This window comes from Limulus polyphemus, unplaced genomic scaffold, assembly GCF_000517525.1.
Source record: "Limulus polyphemus unplaced genomic scaffold, Limulus_polyphemus-2.1.2 Scaffold687, whole genome shotgun sequence".
NCBI lineage: Eukaryota > Metazoa > Arthropoda > Merostomata > Xiphosura > Limulidae > Limulus > Limulus polyphemus.
Window position 1 is genome coordinate 208 of NW_013666297.1, and position 5,579 is coordinate 5,786.

The 5,579-nt window shown below is 30.9% G+C and overlaps 1 protein-coding gene across 5 annotated transcripts in view; it reads left to right on the forward strand.

The window, feature by feature from the left end:
• The first annotated feature begins 228 nt into the window (after window positions 1-228).
• LOC106459957 (PR domain zinc finger protein 10-like) overlaps window positions 229-5,579 on the forward strand; it is an 84,243-nt gene continuing 78,892 nt past the window's right edge. For 2 of the 5 annotated variants that reach the window (XM_022386533.1, XM_022386536.1), the window contains exons 1-2: window positions 524-637; window positions 2,855-3,031. The gene's annotated coding sequence lies outside the window, so the exon portion shown is untranslated. Of the gene's footprint in view, window positions 318-523; window positions 638-2,854; window positions 3,032-5,579 lie in introns of those variants that run through there. The other 3 variants (XM_022386534.1, XM_013919629.2, XM_022386535.1) reach the window with 3 other exon arrangements.

Genomic DNA, 5,579 nt, shown 5'->3' on the forward strand with positions numbered 1-5,579 from the left:
TCCTTAACTCATATGTATGCGAGTGATTACCGTTTCATCCAAGTAACACATTGATTTTATATTATAAACCCCCTTCTGTGAGAAAATTTGGGGGAACTTCATGCAGCACATAAGTTTTGCAATAACAATGAATGATGTTTCTTTATTTATTTTTTCAATAGCGCCATCTTGCCAAATTGACATATTCAATTCTCGTGTAAAACGAGAGAAAGCGTAGTGATTGAAAAGTGTATTTGTGAGGTGGGTGAACTAGAGTGCCAGAGTATTTTCAGTCAAATTAAAGACCAAAATTGATCAAATCAGTGACACCCAACAAGGTAGGTTGTCAAATTTTTAGAATAATTAACGATATTAAAAAAATATAGGTGATACAATTGATATTCATACGCGTTTAATTTTGAACTATCTTCCCCTTCAGTGTCTCCACCCACATTGCCTTTTGTCCTCTTGGTACGGTCCTTCATCTTTGCCACCCTTTCCTCTTCCCTTAACCAATTTAGGTACAGTCCTGTGGTAGGAAAGACAAGACTTAAGTTTGTAGGGGAGATAAGTTTAGTTATGGGTTCGTGTATGTGTTATAGAAGACACTTTTCGTTTACGGTTTTGTTGACTATGAATATGAGAGAATTGAATTCCGGTAGCATTGTTAATATTATCTTTAATGTTAACTGTTACAAATTAAATTACAGAGTTAGCATGTTAAAACTACAAATGCCAGATATCGATCAACTTAGCGCATTGGCTACAGCAGTTATAGTTTTACGCTTTTATCTTAAATTGAAAAGTTAAATTGTCTGAATTTGTGTAACATTTCACGTAGTCACAGACGCATTTCCTACAGCCATGCTATAGCGTATGGTATAGGTTAACTACTAAACGTAGCTTATTTATTTGCTTATATAATATTAATAAAGCTTTTAGCCTTTTATCATTAACATTAATAATAACTTGTTGTGGAAAGTCGAATTAATTAATTCCAATGGTAATAAAAGTTTGATTTTTACCTTTACATCTTAAATTTAAATACCATACTAGTAACGTAACACAATTCCTTCTACCTCTAAGTTCTAGATTAAAGTTCTATGGCGTTGATAGTAATATCCAATAGTAGGCTTAGAATAATCCAGTAATCAAAAACGCAACTTCACTGTTAAAATACGAGTGAAAAGGTTAAACCTAATTTGAATTTTGTGGTCACAAGTTGGTAGTCATGATTCATCACAATCTTAACAGGTCCACTGTCCAGACTTAGAAAAATTAACTAAGAAAGAGAAAATGATACACATGTAAATATCACTATCAGTGATATATATATATCATTCACACAGAGAAAGACTGTGAGGCAACAAAATGGAAAACTTGTAACATTTAATATTTTATTCATTACACATAGGGTTTGCCAGACATCCCAGTGAAACTGGGATCATACCAGTTTTTGCCTTATTTTTTCTGTGAAACAGTGAAAGCATTGAAATGTCCAAGTATATCAGTGACTTGTGAGTTTGATATGTACAATTTGTCATTATATACTGCTTCTTTAAAGTCATTACATGTACAGTTTTCCCTCTGTTACATTTTCTTAATCTTTCATTGGGCAGCTGCAGGAATTGAGATTTGAAGACCTGCTCAGCTGTAAAAAAAAATAAGCATTTTTCTTTTAAAAAGCTTCAAGACAGCATAAATCTGTGTTGTTTTTTAACTAGTTAAAGTTTTACCAGATTGAACAAATTGAGGTGCGATAAATATCAGATTATTTAACAAATGTTTGAAAATGTTATTGCAATATAAATTGTTTTAGAGCTGTTACAGTGTCATCCCATATAGGGGAAAAAAACTCCCAGTTTTTTCACTCGAGAAATTTGATATCCCTATTTTCAAGACTTCATATAGAATACATATGTTTCTACTGTACAGAAATACTATCATGTCAGTTGCTGAACACAAAATGGAATGATGTTTCTATAGGTAAAAGTTATGATAAAATAATTTAATAAATTTGAAATACTTTCATTATCTAAATCTCCATAAATGTAACTGTATTAGTTAGAGGTTGGAATGTACACTAGAAAGAACCCCGAGTCCAGTGTGTATACATTTTTGTGAATGTATACTGAAGTTAATAATTATAATATATGTGGAGATGTATATTTGGAAGTCTTGCCTTTGAGTTAAGAGAAAGTTATATAAAAGGATAACGTATTTAAAAAAAAAAGCAAGTAATAATAGAACTCGAAGGAGAAATAAGATGGGATTGAGGTATTATGTCTTAAATATTTCTTTGAGTGGTATCTTTTATTTTGGAATATTATAGGTTATTGTAGGATGCTTTAAATTATATCAAACTCCTTATTTTTTTCAATTAAGGTTCAATATTAGCCTGAGTTAAATACATTGGTATACTGTCAAAATAGCATATAACAGAATGTGTCACAAAATGACACAATTTTTCTATTGCAAATCAATCAAGAACATGCAAAATAATAAATGCAATTCATTCTTGGTGGCCATTGTGTTTCTAGGAACAAAAAAAACTGCTGAGTAATAACTTCTGATGGAGTAAATAATGCACTTAGAGCTAAGCTAAAAATAAACCTGGTCATCAGTATAGCTGATTAAATATATTTTTATTATGTGAGATTTTGTAATGAATTTGAATGTCTTATCCTAAGTTAAAAGTAGAGGAATAACATAAAGTTTTGGGACAACATGGGACCTATTGGTCTATCCTTTAAACTAAACCAAAACTGTTAATAAATAAATTTTTTAAAAAATATTAAAGCCCAACCTTTATCATTCATATACTTATCAAGCTTTTTCTTAAACTCACTTAAATTTACTGTCTCCACAACATTAGAAGGCAACCCATTCCATAAGCCAACCACCCTGTCTTAGCTGAAGATGACTTCTACCCCTAAAAAAAATGTTCAACTTAAGTGCCAGACAGTTACTTATGTATGTGTACAAAGTAATTAGAAGAGAGAAGATAACATTTGTAGGATAGACAAAAATATTGCAGAAAGAATTATTAAAGGTTAGTGAAGCTCAAAATAAACTTCAGAACTAATGTGTAAGTGATGCCCATTTGTAATTAAATATTGGTTTAGTGTTTTGACAGTGAAGAAAAATGTATTATACTCAAATGAAACCTTGCATGTGTTAATCATTTTTAGTATTACTCATTTTAGAAAACAATTGGAACAGGTATTCATGATGCTTTTGTTGTGTAACTTGATAACATTTTAATATAAAATATGTTTACTAATTGTGCTGTGTCATTCCAGCATAGTTTTGTTTTTAGCTGAGGAAATACCAAGACCACTTAAAAACTGAATTTAACATATGCAGACAACACACTTTTTGGTGAAAATGAAACATGAAAAATTTAAACTTTTTTTCTGTTCAGGAAATTATTGATTTATCCTTTAAGTTTTTGCAAAATAATAGTGACTCATTCCATAAGTTAATCATCATGTTGGAAAAATAAAACTGTCTTAACTGTAGCCTAGTCTGTCATTTTCTTAAATATTAAACATGTGTCCCCACATTCTGTTGCTCTCAGAATACTTCACAAAGAAATCATATGCATTTATTCTGTTGATCTTCCATATTCTCTTGTACACTTAACCTTCATTAGTCCAGATAAAATAACTTTAAGGAGATCTTAACTTATTCCCAAAAGATATTTCTTCCATCCCCGGAATCATCCTAGTACCCCTTCTCTGAAACCTTACCACTAGGTCAGTATGTTTTCTTAGATAAAAATACCATAGATACCTCTTTTGATTTCAATTCAGTATGTTTATAAATACATCATAAAATTCTCTTAGCAAGGCTTAATATTCAAATACTTTGGGGAAACCTTTCACTCTAATTTTGGGACATAAGCCCCACCCACTCTAAATCCTATGCCTGCTTTAAAAATATGCAGACTGGAAATAGGAAACTTTAGAATGTAGCTTTAACCTTACTGACATTCTGTGGTCATTGCCAGTTTTTTAAGTGTTATACTTCATTTAGTATGTTGTAGAAATATATCTTCTGAATGCCTAAAATTCCACAATCTTTATTTACAAAATGTCCAATGCATGTACAACATATAGCTACAACTTTCAGCTTAAATAATATTGTGTTATTAATTATTACACATAAATTATAATTTATATCACTGTTTGTGTCCTAGTGAGCCCTAGAATTGGGCAAAGTGCCCTATTGGTACAGGATATCGCAGATGTGGTGTGGTTGACATGTTTTAACATATTCTTTGCTTTCATTCATGGGTTCTTAGAATTAATGCTTTATCAAATTCACACTGTAATTCACCTGTCTTCAGATACTTCAGGCATTATGTATTTGAGGTCGAAACACAGTTGCTGAGAAAATAATTATTTGAAGGAAACTAAAGCAATTGTTTCTATTTTCTGTATAAAATTTATTAATATTAAGTGGTAGGGTCACAAAAATCATATTTTTTTTCTAGCCATGATCTGGTGGCAACCATTAATGTTGAGTTTACATGTAAATGATTCATTGTTACCTGCATTATTCATAAGGAAAAACTTGTAGATCATGTATTAATGTTATTGTCTTAACCATGTTTCTTGATAAGCTGTCAGCAGAAAGGGTGAGGTAACAGTTAATGATACACTATAGAAATATAAATGTTTAGTTTTTAAAAGAACGAATTTGTATTTTTTTTAATTTTACTACCAAAAGTAAATAAAAACTGCTGATATTTTATTAATTATTACTGGAAAGAACAAATTCAATAGCTTTTATGTTAACTTTTTCAAGGAATGATAAACAGGTATATAATCACACAATCCTGGTAGTGTTGCAACCAGTGAAGCTTGTGTTGTTAAAGTTGGGCATGTTTAAAGTCATGGTTGCAAGCCTACTGAAGTGATTAAACAAGTAGTAAAAATTTGAATACCTGTGTAATGGACAATAACCTCAACAAAATGCTTAAAACTGCAAGGGATTATTTCAGAACATATCCATAATGGCTGAAATTAACAATACCTTTCTTAGCTTTGTACCTGTGGCTTTAATTTGGGCATACAGATTGTTAGTGGCCCAAAAATGTGCAATATTAGCCTATTCTTACCTTTACTATTAGCAACATATCACTCTCATGCCTTGTGTGACTTTCCTACCATTATGCCAAGATTCTTTTCTTTAGTCACACTATGGATGGATTAATATTAAACATGATTAACGTTATGATAAAGCCAGGGCCCTACCTTGCATTTAATACAGTTCATGTACATTCATATACCAATATTTATCCAAATTACCTATTGATTTAGGTCATTCTATATTATCACAGCATTCTCAATATAGTGAGAAATACCCAAGAGTTTAGTATCAGCAACAAACATGATTAATTTAATAATCCTGCCCTTATCAGTATTATTAGTATAAATAAGAAAAAGCAAAGGTCTAAGCATTGACCCATGAGGCAAAGATCCAGTTTGACTGGATGCCATTAATAATTTTTTTGCTTTTTTCTCAACCAACCATTTATGGTCCAGTGAACATTTTTGAGGATGTTACTTTTTTGGAAAGAGTTCCATATGGCA